The 19037-nt window shown below is 35.1% G+C and overlaps 1 long non-coding RNA gene and 1 pseudogene across 1 annotated transcript in view; one reads left to right on the forward strand and one right to left on the reverse strand.

Moving 5' to 3' along the window:
- LOC118352797 (uncharacterized) overlaps positions 1 to 3075 on the reverse strand; it is a 56691-nt gene extending 53616 nt beyond the window's left edge. Inside the window, exon 1 of the long non-coding RNA XR_004810547.2 lies at positions 2933 to 3075. This is a non-coding gene — a long non-coding RNA (uncharacterized LOC118352797). The remainder of the gene's footprint in view (positions 1 to 2932) is intronic.
- Positions 3076 to 14907: 11832 nt separating this feature from the next.
- Positions 14908 to 15065, forward strand: LOC112650864 (U2 spliceosomal RNA; annotated as a pseudogene).
- Positions 15066 to 19037: the final 3972 nt, after the last annotated feature.

Genomic DNA, 19037 nt, shown 5'->3' on the forward strand with positions numbered 1-19037 from the left:
AGTTGACTTTGAGCCCAAATCCTCCGTAGGTTACTTTCAAGTGAATGTTTTCACACCTACTCAGCAGTATTTTTATGGCATATTCTAGCCTGTAGTTTTTTCCCCTCTGTTTCATCTGTCAATCTGCTCACATATAAACTTCATCTTTGAAAAGTTTGTGGAAATCACTTATATTCTCTGCTGCTCCTCTTATTCTTTTCTCTGGTATGAAATTATTTACTTTGTATTTCAGAATCTTTCAAGAGTAATGAGAGGGGTGGATAAAAAGCAAACACATGTTTCCAGCCTTAGTCTTACCTTGGAAATGAAAGTACTGACTACTTTTTAAACAGATAGATGGATTGGTTAATTATCTTTTGAGTTTACTGATTTCAGCATAGTGATTAAGAGAACAAACTTAAAAAGACTTTAGTGAAAAAACTAGCTCTACTACTTTTTTAACTGAACACACCTCAAGAACAGTTACCTCAAGAATACAATATGTTGAAACTATTGAGATGACATAGGATTGACATTAAGCATAGAGTATGTCCCATGTTAAGTAGTTAATGAATAGTAATTACTACTTTTCTTAGGTAATAGTGAGATCCTGGCAGAGAGATAACTGTGTGACCAGAATAATATGGGTTATTTGGTTTTCATTGTCGGTATAATTATTGTCATTATTAAATATTGATCGAAGGCTAGTGTCATAAGCAATGAGAATATAAAGATATAACAGTAAAAATTGTTTTTCTATAAATACACCTAAAATAGTTGTTGAATGTAACATTATATATTATTTTTATAAGAGGGATAAGATTTTCTTTTGAGAGAATATTTCCATTTTTTATGATGCCTATGTATAGTAAAATATTTTATTGAGGGACGCTTGGGTGGCTCAGCAGTTGAGCATCTGCCTTCAGCTCAGGGCGTGATCCTGGGTCCGGGTATCGAGTCCATATCAGGCTCCCGGCATGGAGCCTGCTTCTCCCTCTGCCTGTGTCTCTGCCTCTCTCTCTGTGTCTCTCATGAATAAATAAAATCTTTTTTAAAAATATATTTTATTGAAATTATTTCAGTGAGGCTCTGTTTCTTTCCTGTGGGTAAATAAATTTCTTATTTTTATTTAAAAGATTTTATTTATTTGAGAGAGAGAGATGGTGACAAAGATAAAGAGAGAGCAGGAGCAGGGAAGAGAAGGAGAAGCAGGCATCCTCTGAGCAAAGAGCCTGACTCAGGGCTTGATCCCAGGACCCTGGGATCATGACCTGAGCCAAAGGCAGATGCTTAACCAATTGAGACACCCAGGCACCCCAAATTTCTTACTTATATAGTTTTTTAAAAAGGAAACACTGTTAAATATAATATATATTTGAAATACAAAAGTAGCTTTCAACTTACATAATTTTAGTATATATATTGTATAATTAGAATATATAAAATTCATTCTAATATTTTTAATATTATAATATACATACATATATAATATGAATACATATATAAATATATATATTCTAGGCAAAGGACTGTTATTCAATATATCTCTGCTCCCTTAGTCAGACAAAAATTCTAGCTAATGGAATGCTAGAAGATTATTAGCTTTGAGAGTAGAAGAACCTTGCTTCTCTTTGAAGTTCTAAGTCATTTATCACTATGTGTTCAGGGAAAATTCTGAGACTTTGTACATTAAATAAAAAGACCAGAAATACAAACTAAATGAGTTCTGTTTAGGAAAATAGGGATATATAAATATATGAACAGTGGCCAGTTCACCCTTTGAATTTCATTTTCTCTATTCAAAACATTACCATCTCAGCTTATGGGAGCTGTGACGTTTTTTATGACATATTACCATGTCTGTGGTAGCACTGAAAGCAATTTGTGTTTAATGTTATTGACTTTTAGAATTTTTAGTTTTCATCTGGAAATCATGAATATTTTTACGTAATTCATCAATTGCCACAAATAAAATAGTATATGAATTATAAATTGGAAATCTTACATTTCTCTTACCTTACTTGATCTCTTTGACATTTGTCACATTTGACAACATTTTCTTTAGAACTTCTTTGAACTCCCAATTTTAGTGGGGGTTTTCTACTCTTTTTATTGACCTATATTAGATATTGTTATGCCCTTTGATTCATCTTGCTCTGTATTTTTTTTGGGGGGGGGGAATTTATCCATAGCAGTCATTCAGCTACCGCTACAGAACACTAATAACTACTATGCTTGTAAATATTGCTCAGATCTATTTCCTAAACTGTATATCTCTATCTATCTATCTATCTATCTATCTATCTATCTATCTATCATGTATCATCAGCTGTTTTAATGGATATGTCTACCTGAATATCTTGGAAAGTATCTAAAACAATGTTACAAACTAACCTTATTATTTATACCCTTCTCTATGGAAAAGCACTCCCTAGAATATGCACAGTACATCCAACAACAATTTCTGAATCTGTTACCTTTGTTAGTTAATAGCAATATGATCAAACCAGTTTCCCAAGTAGTAAATTCAGGGACTTCTCAATCCCCCCCCCTCATGTTTTCACTTTTCACTTTTACTTAAAAAAAATGATCACAATTTACTTTCCTTAAATTTATCCCCAAATCATATTGATCTTGTATTTAAAATATTTTTTGAATATCTTCTTACTCCATTCCATTCTGATCTCCAGTCTTCAAGTCTTTGTTCTTTTGCACCCCTTATTGTGTTTCTTATTTATTTATTTATTTATTTATTTATTTATTCTTAAAATCACATTATGAGGCAGTCACTATGCCAGGGACTTCAGATAGTCAGGGAAGCCCTCTCACATAGTGACATTTATAACAGTGATAATGTTACTTCCCATCATCATTCTCCATAGTGACTTCAGATCCAACTCAGGCCCTTAAACACAAATATTGCTAATGTGCTCAAATCTAGGACTCCAATTACCTGTAGTGTAAAATCAAAATTTCTTTAAGGCACACCTTTATCTTCTTTGCCAGAATGGATTCTTTCCTATTCCTTTCTGTACTGCAGAAGGACAAAGAATTAACATTCTCCAACAAAATCTGAACAAAACAATACAAAATTAATATTGTTTTTTTTATTGCAGTCTTTGCATGTGCTTGAAATGCTCACCTTCTTTTGTCTGCCTAACTCATCATTTAAGACTCATCTCAAGTATAACCTCAATGAAGTTTTCGTGAGAGAATTAGATTCTTCTCTACGCTCTCACATTTCTCAGCCCCTAGAAAATACCTCTATTATAGCACCTGTCACATTAAAATTCAATCATCTTTTACATGTTTGTTTACTCAGGTTGATTGAACTTATTCAAGTCAGGGACTGAGATATTCATTTCTGCTATTTCTGGCACCCAGTTCAGTACCCAGCATATTTAATACAAGTTTGATGAATGGATAGATGGATGAGGAGATAAATGACAAAAATTTGCTTCTTTCTAAAAATAATTGCTTTGAATATACCATTAGTTTTGCTCTCATTTCAATGCCGCCAGTTTAAAGAGATTTCAATGACATGACTTTTCTGACCTGAAAATAAATTTCTATATTGTACAACTCCAATACAAAGAGCTAAAAAAAAACCCAACAACTTCTCAAGTTGTGCATTAGATTCTTTTACATTTTTAAGATTTGAGACGTGGAAGGAGAGCTTAATGGAAATTCAAAGTGGGTTTGAAGGACACCTCAATAGTTACTTGTAAATAAGAACATTCTATTTATCTTCTAGTTCACCAAGAAAAGAAGAGAAAAGAAAAGAAAAGAAAAGAAAAGAAAAGAAAAGAAAAGAAAAGAAAAGGGGAAAAAAAGACAGCAACACTGGGGAAAACAGATCCTGCATTTTGAATCACAACAAACAAAACTAATAAACAGCAAACCACAGGGACCTGTCAGCTGAAAGGAAGATACAGCGTTCATTTTATAAACAATTCACTAGTGTGTCAACAGACAGTCTGACAGGGAAAGAAAGTGAACAATATTTTTCAAAAAATATCTATTTTGCTGAATAAATCTTGAGCAAAATATTGTGTGAGCTGTATTGATTGAGAGTAAGGGCCATGCAAACACGAAGAGGCTGTATTTCTTACATTAAACAATTTTTTTGTTGAGGTACATTTTCTTCGTAATTTGAAAATTATTAGTGTCATTAATACTACCCCCTTTTCTACAACAGAATACTTAATAGATGTTACAAAAGATCCTTTACTTTCTAATAATGAAAGGAGTCAGGTATGGTGATAAAAATACTAAGATACATATAATTATCTTCATATTAGCAGCACAATTCTCATGATAATGGAAGGAAGTCATGAAATTAAAAACAGATTAGAATTATTAGCATGTCGACCAACTGATGTGATTATCTACTCAACTTATCAAAAATTTATTACAGAGATGATCCGATTAAAATTTTAGTATAATAGGATTCTTGTCTTAGTTCGGGTTCTCCCAACAGCAATTTCTTAGATTTTTATTTAGACACAGATAGCTTATTTGGGAGGTTTCCCAGGATGCTGGAGTAAAGAGAGAATGAAGTGGAGTGAGTTACACAAGGATGAGGGAAAGCCAATTAAAAATGGGTTCTTGAACTGGTTATTATTCTAGACAACTAAGCTAATCTTGCTAGGGATCCTTTGGAAACCATATGGAAAAAACCTTAGAATTGTCCCTCCAGTGAATGTGAGACTGGGATATCTACCCACTGACAATCATCTCTCACTGGCTGAAGGCTGCTCTGGGAGATGTCTGTCTACTGCATTTATGGACTGTGCCTTTAGAGTTAGATGCCCAACAAGCTCAAGGAGGGAAGCCTACTGTTTATGCAAGAATTGTCCACCACAGCTACAGCTGACAGTAAAGCTGGCCCTAGGGAGTGTGGTATGGGGTTCCAACAGCGTCCAATGTACGTGTGCATTTGCATTAGTTTATAAATTCTCTGGCAACTACTTTAAATATGAAGATGTATATTTTTGTTATTTAATTGCCCTAAGAGATAGGAAATTACCTGAAGAAAATAACCTAGTATTTAAAAATTCGCAAAATTTAAAACAAATTTGGACAAGTCATAGTGTGCTAGTTGTGATACAAACATGGTAGGTACATTCTATCATCTTGTTGCTATTACTAATGGGCTGGAAGTAATTATGCCTGACCTAATGAGAAAGATATAACTCTAATGAAAATCTCTTCTTGTCATTCTTTAAGACTTTTTTCTTTGAATAGATCATGATAATAAAAATGGGGAAAAAACTTCAACATCTAGAATATTACAACCACCTTATCTGTTTGTTACAGGTAGAACAGTGCTCTTCTTGGACATTGGAACAGGAACTAATTTGTCTTTTCTTTGTACTACTAAGCTGTGTCTTAAATTTTCTATAAACATTATAAGTCATCAAACTTTTAACTTCAAATAGTTAAAAAATTTTTCAATAAATATCTATTTTGTTGTGAATAAATCATGAGCAAGACATGTGAACAGAAGGTGCTTACCATATTCCAGGCACTGTTCTAAGGAAATTATTTGTATTAACATATTTAACCTTTCTTTTTAAAGATTTTATTTTTAAGTAATCTCTCCATCAAATGTGGTGCTCAAACTCACAACCCCAAGCTCAAGAGTGGCATGCTCTACCGACTGAGCCACCCAGACACCCCAGTATATTTAACCTTAATTAAAACACTTTGAATTTGGAAGTATTATTATTATTGTTTATTATATGGGTAATGAAATTGAGGCACAGTGAAGTTAAGTAGCTTCTAAAGGTAATAGAGATGGTAAGTATTTGAACTAGTTTTTTTTTTTTTTAATCTGATAAGACGTTATTATAATGTGGTTGACGAGGAAATCCAGTTATTTCTGTGGCACACAATGTTTTACTAATTAAAATTACATGTAATGACAAAATGTCAGACATATTAAAACTTTAGGAATTTTACATCACTTTTAGAACCATCATAACATTTACCCACATAATATAACCTCATAAAATTAATCATTTGTTTGACAATGCTTCCAATGTAACTTAACATACCAAATAAACAAACCTAATTAGTCAAAATGATTAGTTAGAATTTGAATTTTTAGGAAGTTTGTTAAGAACTTCAGAAGATTCTGAATGGGGGCAGCCCCGGTGGCGCAGCTGTTTAGCGCCACCTGCAGCCCAGGGCGTGATCCAGGAGATCCTGGATCGAGTCCCACGTTGGGCTCCCTGCATGGAGCCTGCTTCTCTCTCTGCCTGTGTCTCTGCCTCTCTCTCTCTCTCTCTCCGTGTCTCTATGAATAAATAAATAAAATCTTAAAAAAAAAAAGATTCTAAATGGTATGCCTAAATAGGATCATAGGTCACTGTAAGATTTAATACTTTATCATGTATTTAACCAAGGTGACAATAAAAGACCCCAAAGGCAAACACAGAGGGTTACTTGGTTGTTAGCAAAACAGCTTCTTTAGGGATCCCTGGGTGGTGCAGCGATTTGGCGCCTGCCTTTGGCCCACGGCGCGATCCTGGAGACCCGGGATTGAATCCCATGTCAGGCTCCCGGTGCATGGAGCCTGCTTCTGTCTCTGCCTCTCTCTCTCTCTCTCTCTCTCCCTCTCTGTGACTATCATAAATTCAAACAAACAAACAAACAAAAAAAACCCAAAAAACAGCTTCTTTAAATATTGAGAAGATTTAGTAATCAAAGACCTAATAAAAACAGAGAAGCCTTGTTTCTCTGGGCAGATAAAAATAAAATAGCTTGTTTATAATTTCTTATCAAGAACAGACCATATATAAAAGAAGCTTTTGTCTTTTTAACAAAGTTAAGCCAATTTCCAGAGAAAGAAACAAATTCCAATCTTATATCAGCATATTTTAAAAATTCATTTATTCCAATGTTAGTGAGTCCTGACCATGCATAGTTTTTCCCAAAGATTCCCCTTTATAACCTTCCTACAATTTCTTTTTTAACTCAAATTATTTCATAAGCCTCACCTCTCTATAAATAGCCAATCTCATTTTGGGAAAAAATACTTTCTTTCCCTCAACAAAAATGCATTTTATTCCTCATACCTTTCTTATACATTTCCTGTTTTCCTATATACAGTTACTTTCCTTTTCATTTTCAGCAGTCTCAATTCCACTCATCAGAACTTTTTTTTCATTGAGCAATTGTAACTTTATATATTTTTAATTTTTTTATTGGAGTTCAATTTGCAAACATTTAGCATAACACCCAGTGCTCATCCCACCAAGTGCCCCCCTCAGCGCCCATCACCCAGTCACCCCACCCCCTGCTCACAACGCTTTCCACTACCCCTTGTTCATTTCCCAGAGTTAGGTGTCTCTCATGTTTTGTCACCCTCACTGATATTTTCACTCATTTTCTCTCCTTTCCCTATATTCCCTTTCACTAATTTTTATATTCCCCAAATGAATGAGACCATATAATGTTTGTCCTTTTCCGATTGACTTATTACACCAGCATAATACCCTCCAGCTCCATCCACGTCGAAGCAAATCGTGGGTATTTGTCGTTTCTAATGGCTGAGGAATATTCCATTGTATACATAAACCACATCTTCTTTACCCATTCATCTTTCGATGGACACCGAGGCTCCTTCCACAGTTTGGCTGTTGTGGACATTGCTGCTAGAAACATCGGGGTGCAGGTGTCCTGGCGTTTCACTGCATCAGAATCTTTGGGGTTAACCCCCAGCAGTGCAATTGCTGGGTCATAGGACAGATCTATTTTTAACTCTTTGAGGAACCTCCACACAGTTTTCCAGAGTGGCTGCACCACTTCACATTCCCACCAACAGTGCAGGAGGGTTCCCTTTTCTCCGCATCCTCTCCAACATTGGTTGTTTCCTGCCTTGTTAATTTTCCCCATTCTCACTGGTGTGAGGTGGGATCTCACTGTGGTTTTGATTTGTATTTCCCTGATGGCAAGTGATGCAGAGCATTTTCTCATGTACTTGTTGGCCATGTCTATGTCTTCCTCCGTGAAATTTCTGTTCATGTCTTTTGCCCATTTCATGATTGGATTGTTTGTTTCTTTGGTGTTGAGTTTAATAAGTTCTTTATATATCTTGGAAACTAGCCCTTTATCTGATATGTCATTTGCAAATATCTTCTCCCATTCTGTAGGTTGTCTTTTAGTTTTGTTGACTGTATCCTTTGCTGTGCAAAAGCTTCTTATCTTGATGAAGTCCCAATAGTTCATTTTTGCTTTTGTTTCTCTTGTCTTTATGGATGTATCTTGCAAGAAGTTGCTGTGACCAAGTCCAAAAAGGGTGTTGCCTGTGTTCTCCTCTAGGATTTTGATGGAATCTTGTCTCACATTTAGATCTTTCATCCATTTTGAGTTTGTCTTTGTGTATGGTGAAAGAGAGTGGTCTAGTTTTATTCTTCTGCATGTGGATGTCCAATTTTCCCAGCATCAATTTTTGAAGAGACGGTCTTTTTTTCCAGTGGATAGTCTTTCCTGCTCTGTTGAATATTCCACACAAATCTTAAGATTATTTGTTCCAACTTTCTGAAGAAAGTCCATGGTATTTTGACAGGGATTGCACTGAATGTGTAAATTGCCCTGGGTAGCACTGACATTTTCACAATATTAATTCTTCCAATCCATGAGCATGGAATATTTTTCCATCTCTTTGTGTCTCCTCAATTTCTTTCAGAAGTGTTCTGTAGTTTTGAGGGTATAGATCCTTTACTTCTTTGGTTGGGTTTATGCCTAGGTATCTTATGCTTTTGGGTGCAATTGTAAATGGGATTGACTCCTTAATTTCTCTTTCTTCAGTCTCATTGTTAGTGTCTAGAAATGCCACTGATTTCTGGGCATTGATTTGTATCCTGCCACACTGCCAAATTCCTGTATGAATTCTAGCAATCTTGGGGTGGAGTCTTCTGGGTTTTCTATGTACAGTGTCATGTCATCTGCGAGGAGGGAGAGTTTGACTTCTTCTTTGCCAATTTGAATGCTTTTTATTTCTTTTTGTTGCCTGATTGCTGAGGCTAGGACTTCCAGTACTATGTTGAATAGCAGTGGTGAGAGTGGACATCCCTGTCTTGTTCCTGATCTTAGGGGAAAGGCTCCCAGTGTTTCCCCATTGAGAATGATATTTGCTGTGGGCTTTTCGTAGATGGCTTTTAAGATGCTGAGGAATGTTCCCTCTATCCCTACACTCTGAAGAGTTTTGATCAGGAATGGATGCTGTATTTTGTCAAATGCTTTCTCTGCATCTATTGAGAGGATCATATGGTTCTTGTCTTTTCTCTTGTTGATATGATCTATCACATTGATTGCTTTACGAGTGTTGAACCAGCCTTGCATCCAGGGGATAAATCCCACTTGGTCATGGTGAATAATCTTCTTAATGTACTGTTGGATCCTATTGGCTAGTATCTTGTTGAGAATTTTTGCATCCGTGTTCATCAGGGAGATTGGTCTGTAATTCTCCTTTTTGGTTGGGTCTTTGTCTGGTTTTGGAATTAAGGTGATGCTGGCCTCATAGAATGAGTTTGGAAGTACTCCATCTCTTTCTATCTTTTCGAACAACTTTAGGAGAATAGGTATGGTTTCTTCTTTAAACGTTTGATAGAATTCCCCTGGGAAGCCATCTGAACCTGGACTTTTGTGTCTTGGGAGGTTTTTGATGACTGCTTCAATTTCCTCCCTGGTTATTGGCCTGTTCAAGTTTTCTATTTCTTCCTGTTCCAATTTTGGTAGTTTGTGGTTTTCAGAAATGCCTCCATTTCTTCTAGATTGCCTAATTTATTGGCATATAGCTGCTCATAGTAAGTGTTTAAAATCGTTTGTATTTCCTTGGTATTGGTTGTGATCTCTCCTCTTTCATTCATGATTTTATTAATTTGAGTCTTTTCTCTCTTCTTTTTAATAAGGCTGGCTAATGGTTTATCTATCTTATTAATTCTTTCAAAGAATCAACTCCTGGTTTTGTTGATCTGTTCCACAGTTCTTCTGGTCTCTATTTCATTGAGTTCTGCTCAAATCTTTATTAATTGTCTTCTTCTGCTGGGTGAAGGTTTTATTTGCTGTTCCTTCTCCAGTTCCTTTAGGTGCAAGGTTAGCTTCTGTATTTGAGTTCTTTCCAGTTTTTGGATGGATGCTTGTGTTGTGATGTATTTCCCTTTCAGGACTGGTTTTGCTGTATCCCAAAGATTTTGAACAGTTGTGTCTTCATTCTCATTTGTTTCCATGAATCTTTTTAATTCTTCTCTAGTTTCCTGGTTGACCCTTTCATCTTTTAGCAAGATGGTCCTTACCTTCACGTGTTTGAAATCCTTCCAAACTTCTTCTTGTGGTTCTAGTTTCAAAGAATTATGGTCTGAAAATATGTAGGGTACGATCCCTGAACTAGGTTTTGGACCAGGCCGTCTGACTCTGGAGTATGTGCTTATAATAAAGCTAGTAAGTGGTACTATTAGGATTTAAATCACAGTATAACTTAAATCTGGGTTGGTCTGATTCCAAAATCTATGTTTTAATGGTTCTGCTGCATCATATTACTTCAGAATCATCACATCAATCCTCCTCTGCTTGTCCAAGAGTCTAATTTTTCGAAGTACAAACAGGGTCACGTTTTACCTCATCATTTGTCTATTTGAAATCCTTCAGGGGCTCCTCATTACTTGAAGGATCAAGCTCAAGTTCCAACTTATGCAGTTCATTTTTATCTACTGGTTTCACATTCTCCAAATCTTGAAATGCCGTATCCTAGTTTTACTGATTTTCTTGCAGTTACTCATTTTATATTTTCTTACATCCAGGATTTACAACTTATTTACTTTTTACTTGGATTACTTCTCTAATTTCACTTAGTTTCACCCCATTATTCTCTATACTATTAACTAAGATGTGACCACTTTATGAATATCATCTTTTATCTTAAAATAATAAGGTATGCCATTGCCAAAGTACAATATCTCTTCATGATAAAAACCTTCAAGAAAATGGGGTTAAACGAAACATACTTCAACATAATAAAAGCCATATACAAAAGACTCATAGCTAGTATCATCCTCAATGGGGAAAAACTCAGAGCTTTTTCTCTACAGTTAAGAACAAGACACGAATGTCTACTTTTATTGCTGTTATTTAACATAGTACTGGAAGTCTTAGCCTCAACAATCAGACAAAAACAGCAAAAAAAGGCAAAGGCATCCAAATTGACAAGGAGGAAGTCAAACTTTCACTATAGCAGATGACATGATACTCTATGTAGAAAACCAGAAATTGCTAGAACTGATACACAAATTCAGTAATGTCTCAGGATACAAAATCAACATATAGAAATCTGTTGTATTTCTATACACTAGTAAAGAAGTAGCATAAAGAGAAATTAAGAAATCAATCCCATTTACAGTTACACCAAAACTATGAGATACCTAGGAAAAGACCTAACCAAATAGGTAAAAGATGTGTACTTTGAAAACTATAAAACACTGATGAAAAAAATTGAAGATGACACAAAGAAATGGAAAAACATAACCATGTCCATGGATTGGAGGAATATATGTTGTTAAGATGTCTATATTACTCAAAGCAATGTACACATGTAATGCAATCCCTATCAAAATGCCACCAGCATTTTTCACAAACTTAGAACAAACTATCTTAAAATCTGTATGGAACGACAAAAGACCCCTAATAGCCAAAGCAATCTTGAAAAAGAAAAGCAAAGCTGGAGGCATCATAATTCCAGACTTCAAGTTATATTACAAAGCTGTAGTGACTAAAACAGTATGGTATTGGTACACAAACAGACACATAAATCATGGAACAGAATAGAGAACTCAGCATTGGACCCACGTCTGTATGGGCAATTAAACTTTGAAAGAGGAGGAAAGAATATCCAATGGGATAAAAACAGTCTCTTCAACAAGTGATTTGGGAAAACTGGACAGCAACATGCAAAAGAATGAAATTGGACTATGTCCTTACACCACACACAAAGATAAATTCAAAATGGACAAAAGACCTACGTGTGAGACAAGAAATCTTAGAGGAGAACACGGGTAGTAACCTCTTTGTTATCAGCCGAAGCAGCTTCTTACTAGATAGTCTCTCAAGGCAAGGGAAACAAAAGCAAAAAGAAACTATTGGGACTTCATCAAGATAAAATGCTTCTGCACAGTGAAGGAAACAATCAACAAAACTAAAAGGCAACCTTTGGAATGGTAGAAATATTTGCAAATGGCATATCTGATAAAGGGTTAGTATCCAAAATTTATAAAGAATTCATCAAACTCAACACCTAAAAAACAAATGATCCAATTAAAAAATGGGCAGAAGAGATGAGTAGACATTTTTCCAAAGAAGACATCCAGAAGGCTAACAGACATGAAAAAATTCTGAACAGCACTCATCATCAGGGAAACAGAAATCAAAATTACAATGAGATTTCACCTCACAACAGTCAGAATGGTTAAAATCAACAACACAGGCAACAGCAGGTATTGATGAAGAGGCAGAGAAAAGGGAACCCTCTTACCTGCTTGTGGGAATGCAAAGTGGTGCAGCCACTCTGGAAAACAGTATGAAGGTACCTCAAAAGTGAAAAACAGAACTACCCCATGATCCAGCAATTACACTACTAGGTATTGATCTAAAGGATATAAAAATACACATTCAAAAGAGTACATGCACCCTGATATTTATAGCAGCATTATTTACAATAGCCAAATTATGGAAGGAGGCCAGATAGATGTCTATTGACTAAGGAATGGATAAAGAAGATGTGATATAGGGATCCCTGGGTGGCGCAGCGGTTTGGCGCCTGCCTTTGGCCCAGGGCGCGATCCTGGAGACCCGGGATCGAATCCCACATCGGGCTCCCGGTGCATGGAGCCTGCTTCTCCCTCTGCCTGTGTCTCTGCCTCTCTCTCTCTCTCTGTGACTGTCATGAATGAATAAATAAAATCTTTAAAAAAAAAAAAAAGAAGATGTGATATATATATTTATACAGTGGAATATTAGTCATAAAAATGAAATCTTGCGATTTGCAGCAACTTGAACTAGAGAATAATATACTAAGTGAAGTAAATCAGAGAAAAACAAATGCCATATGACTTCACTCATATGTGGAATTTAAGAAACAAAACAAATTGTAGGGGATGGGCTAAGTCAGTGATGGGTATTAAGGAGGGCACTTGTGTTAAGCACTCGGTGTTATATGTAAGTGATGAATCCCTAAATTCTACTCCTGAAATCAACATCACACTGTATGTTAACTAACTAGAATTTAAATAAAAATTTGGGGAAAAATCTAAATAGTAAAATCTTAAAAATAAGTGAACATGGGAAAAAGAGAGGCAAATCAAGGAACAGACTCTTAACTAGAGAGAACAAATTGACAGTTACTGGAGGGGAGATGGACAAGGGGGAATGGGTAAGTATTAAGAAGGGCACTTGTGATGAGCACTGGGTGTTGTATATAAGTGGTGAATCATTAAATTCTACACCTGAAACTAATATTGCACTGTATGTTAACTAGATGGAATTTAAATAAAAACTTGAGGGGAACAGATATGCCAACATAACAAGTGTAGTCCAGTACTTCTCAGAGCAAACTGGAACTTAGGATTTCCTCTCTGATGAAAGTCTTTCTGTCTCTTCCTCTCTGATGAAAGTCTTTCTGTCTCTTCACCTCTTCTAATTTGAATTAGGTATTCCTTTCTGTCCCTGTATCTTATAAATATAATGTGCTTTTAATGGGCTACTGAAATTAATCCTTTTTGAATGGTTTGTTTCCTTAGAATATAAGATTATTGAGACTAGGAACGTTATTTTGTTCACCTTTGTACCACTTCTCAAGCTCAGTTTATGATAGACGCTCCACAAGTATTTATACACTGGATGAACTCAACAGGCATTTCTAATAAGTTAACTAAGTAGGAGAGGACAGTTTTATGGCACCTTGGTTTAGTATATAGGACTGTTAGTGCTGGGCCCTGGTGGGCCTTATATAAAGAGATAGCCAAATTAGTGGAGGTAAAACAGGGTTAGTTTTCAGGGCAGGGCTAAGGATTAGAGTTTGGTCTCAAATGGGGGATTATCTGGTTTGAGATGCGATCATATGCCTGTATCAATACTGGATTAGTGGGAATAACTTACTGAGATTACAGTGAGGGACAAAAATGAGAATAAGAGGAGCATGCATCTCAGTTTTGGCAGAGTCTGAGATAGTATCAGGTCTTCCTCACAATTAATTCAAATATTTCAAGATAATATTATCTCAAAGAAATAATCATTTCCTTCTCTGTATTCTGATTGCTTTTTTGTATGTGTATGTAATGGAAATATGTGCAAAGGTTTAACTCTCATATATATATTGTTACATCATATTGTATGTGTGTTGGTATCTATTTGGTAATACACCTGTTTCCTCTATCAAGACATATAGTTTACAAAGGATGAGGGACTCTTTTCTGTTTATAATTTTTAATTGAAACATAATTGACCTATAACATAGTAATTTCGGGTGTACAATATAATGGTTCCATATTTGTATATTTCACAAAATGATCGCCACAATAAATCTAGTTAACATCTATCACCACACAGTTACACCTTTTTTCTTGCGATGAGAACTTTTAAGAATGACTTTCTTAGCAACCTCTAAATATACAATACAGTATTATGAACTTCAGTCACTATGCTGTACATTACATGCCCATGACATTTATTTTATATCTGGAAGTTTGTACCTTTTGACTACCTTCACCCATTTTTGCCCATCCCCACTCCCATCTCTGGCAACCACCAATCTGTTCTATGTATAATTTGGTTTTTGTTTTGTTTCATTTTGTTTTTTATATTCCAAATATTATTTCACTTAACATAATTCTCTCAAGGTCCATCCATGTTGTTGCAAATAACAAGATGTCCATCGCTTCTCGGCCTTTTGGCTAAGATTAAGTGTAGTATCTGTTCTTATCAAATAACAAGATTTCCTTTATTTTTATAACAGAATAATACTCCACTATGTTTATGTGTATATTTTATGTATTCATTCATTCATCTATGGGGAGTTATGCCTTGTACACTTTTTTTTCTCTCTTCTTTGCTGTGTCTGACATATAGTAGACATTTAGTTAATTTTGTTATTTAACTCAGCCCACTTTCAGTGTTTTGATCCAGCAAGCAGTTGTTGGACCTTCACTAAGTGTGATTGTGTGTTCAATTAATAACAATAGAATGTAATTGTACTGATCAATTTATATTTTTCTATAACCTTACTATAGGGCAAAAATTATGTCTGCTATGAATATTTGATCATCTGTGGTGAATATAGTGAGTGGCCATCATAGATTATTTAGAATGCTGAATGAATGAATAAATTGGAACTAATTTATCTTTGAAGAAGATAGGGTCTTTAGTGAGTTGGTTTGAGTTTTCTGTCTGTTGAAGTCCTCTCTCACATTTTTCACCTAGGATCCTCTTTATTGCTGGGGCAGTTCAAGTGGTTGAAAAGTCAGTTATTGCCTATGACAGTGGAAAATCTGCTTTCCTCAGTACCACTCTCATGACTTTGACTATTTTTTACCCTAAGTGATGTTTGCAGAAGCTTTAAGTTCAGAGTTAAATTAATTCATACACTTTGCAAGTATTTATTAAATGGGTTAGTTATTTCTAGCATTCCCCCATCTTAACTCCTGGACTTTTCCCTCTTCATCACTCACCTTATTCTAAATTCATCTCAAGTCAAATGACTAGCTCCCTTTCTCCCTTCTGCTCCTGATCTGCTCTCTCTAAGAAGTTTTTATTTTGGAATTGTGACACCTTGCTTCACACCGTACGTTAGAGGGAGGATGTGGGATGGAAGGCTCAGCCTGTCATTACAGCTTGAACCTAAGGCTTTACCAACTTACCACTTTATATTTTAATACATGCTTATTGAATAAAGGAAATAATCAATGGAGACTAAAGCAAAGATAGTTGACTAATAAGATCCTAGGGAGCATTTATTAAATAGCACTTGGGGTAAGAGTCATGTTTCACTGAAGTTTTTATTTCTAATTCATTGTTGTTGTTTTTGGTTTCTGATAGGTAATGCTTTTTACTTTTTAAGAGGCTAATTTGTCCTCTGAATATTTAAAAAATAATAGGATTGATTTAAAAACTACATGTTGGTTTTCTTTCTAATGGTCATTAGATCAAGGAAACTAAATAATAATTTCTGCTTGAGTCTAACCCAAGGTAGGAGAAATTGTCTTCCTTCCTATTTTCCATAATTTCTGAGTCATTATGTGCATAATCTCACAACTTGATCACATTTTGAAGAGGGGAGAAAAATATACTCCTATTTAAGGACCAGGTTGAGGGGATGATGTTTTTCTTTTGCAGGACAATCACAGGCAGTGAAATTTTCATCATGATATGAAAAAAAGTAAAATTATTTCAGAAGAAGCAAAACATGAATATATGATTTGTTTGAGAATATATGATTTCTTTGAGAAATTATAAGAAAAGTTGAATGGCTAAACAATAAAGGAGTGGGACCCTGAGGAGAAGAATTATTTGAATTGGGGTTTTAAAAATGTGATGTTGGGGCACCTGGGTGACTCAGTCAGTTAAGCATCTGCCTTTGGCTCAGGTCATGATCCTGGGATCCTAGGACTGAGTCCTGCACTGGGCTCCCTGCTCAGCTGGGAGTCTACTGCTCCCTCTCCCTCTACTCTTCTCTCCAATTGTGCTCTCTAATGCTCTCTCTCTCAAATAAATAAATAAATACATAAATACATTCTTTAAAAAATTAAAATGAAAGTGTGATGTTGACAGTGGTAAAATGATGAAGGACAGCCTACAGTAAGAAGAGACTGAAGCAGGTTGACTCCTGGTAATACTCTAACTAGGACATAATGAACATTTGAAATAAAGCTCTCATGATGAGAGACAGGAAAGGGAAATATGAGTTTGGTTTAAGAGAAAATATCCATTTCGTGTATGTGTTGAAGGTGATTGAGAATTTCAGGGAGGCTCCACCATTGTTGGCTTCTGTGTTGCTTGAGCATCATGATTTCTTTTGACCTACTGTTCACAGGTCAGTCTTTTTCTGTGTTAGCATAGTACTTTTTTTCCTTAAAACATATATCTTACAGGAATATATGGTACTTTTAAAATGTTATCGAAGAATGGTCACACCTAAGGGAAGGTGTGTGAATTCTACTTGTGTTGGTAGTGATAGTGAAATATTCACCCTGATAACACAAGTTTTCCTCGTGACTCTTACACATTAAGCTAATGTCACTAATAGAAGTTTTATGTCTTTGTCTTTGTCACAGTAACTAGAAAACAAGTCTATATGTTTTTTTTTAAAGAAACAAATATAAATTCTCTTTAAGACGCAACATAGTTCTCATTGCTATGGTGGTTTTGACTGGCAAGATAAACTTTTTTATATTTATACTTAGGCAGGTAAGTAGGTAGTTACTTAAAGCTTGTACTAGCTACCAAACAAATTAATCAGGATCTAAATTCTTGTCCTGCTTCTGCTAGAAATATTTATAAAAAACTTGGGCAATCTATGCAGTCTAAACTGTAGACAACCAAACTAAAAATATATAAGCACTCTAGGGAAGAAAGAGATGAGGATATAGGCTTAGGTTAAGTAACTAAATGAAAATTTAAATTAAAAATCTTGGGATGAAGAATCCTGGGTTTTATTTTTGGTATTCTCAATGATTTATTGCCTAGGGTACCCATTTTACCTGAACACTATGAAGAAACTGTTAAAATACATGAACTCTGAAATTATATGATTCCAGAAAATTTGATTTATTCAAATAGCTAATTATAGTCAAAATATAATGACTAATGTTTATTGAATATTTCTTATAGTTTAGGCATGGGTACACTTTTTTTTTCACGTGCTCCCTGAACAATTCATGAGGAATCATGACTACTCTGTTTTAGAGAGAAGGAAATGAGTTTCAGGGAGACATGGCAGCATGTGCTAAGTCATAAATGGTGGTGATGGGGATCATATGTCTGGGATCAAATACCTACACACACACACACACACACACACACACACACACACACACCCTGAACAGTTTTGCAGAACTAAAATGAAGCAGAATATTGCAAAATTGCCTAATGATTTTTAATTGTCTTGATAATTATGTGAGTAAATATTTGTCTGTTTTTGGAAGTGGTCATATTTACTGATTTTTATATCTTGAGCAACAACTAAATTGCCTGGCATATGGATGCTCAAATAATGTTATTTGAAGTGATTTAAATGATTTGAATGCTAATAAACAGACTTGTTCTTGGAATTGTTGGATATGTGCCTGGGACTCTTGATAGAGTGGGTTAGGTTATTATATGGAACAAAACCAGCTCCTCTGGCCCAGTATGATGGTAGAGGGGACAGATCAGAATTAAAAGAAAGGAAGAAAAAAAAAACCCCAACAATCTGACCACAGAACACAGCACTGAGATGTTAAAATTATTTATATAATACTGTGGACTTTTGCTATCAACTGTGTGTTGCCAGACCAAATATATTTTTATTCTGAGACTTTAAGTTTTGTTCTTTTCAAAAAACATCACTAGTCATCTTTTTTTTTAGTATATTGAAATTCAAAGTTGAGAGCATAATTAGTGTCTATTTAAATAAGCAAGAGTTGAACTAAAAAAAAGCCCCAGGGGGAAAAATCATAGATTCTCAGTTATATTTTACCTCCTGAATCCCTGCTGTCACTATTGATCCAGCATTCCCCTTTTAAATGTTATACTTAAACCTGTTTTTAAAAATGTCACTGAGATATGTATCCCCAGGTAGTATAAAGAAACATGATTCCTCTTCTTCCTACTACTCATTCTGTTGGGAAAAAGAATAATTTAGGTATTTATTTTGTGATAACATCTGTCACAGCTTTCAATCTTGCTTTTTCTTACAATTCTTGTTATCCAAGGAGTTATGTAACTCTTAAATGCTCTTTTGAAGCAAAACGGAAAAGTCACATCTGTCTTTACATATTGCTTCCTACTGTGAGTGACTTTTATTTTTC

This window comes from Canis lupus, chromosome 29 (genome assembly GCF_003254725.2).
Source record: "Canis lupus dingo isolate Sandy chromosome 29, ASM325472v2, whole genome shotgun sequence".
NCBI classification, from domain to species: Eukaryota; Metazoa; Chordata; class Mammalia; order Carnivora; family Canidae; genus Canis; species Canis lupus.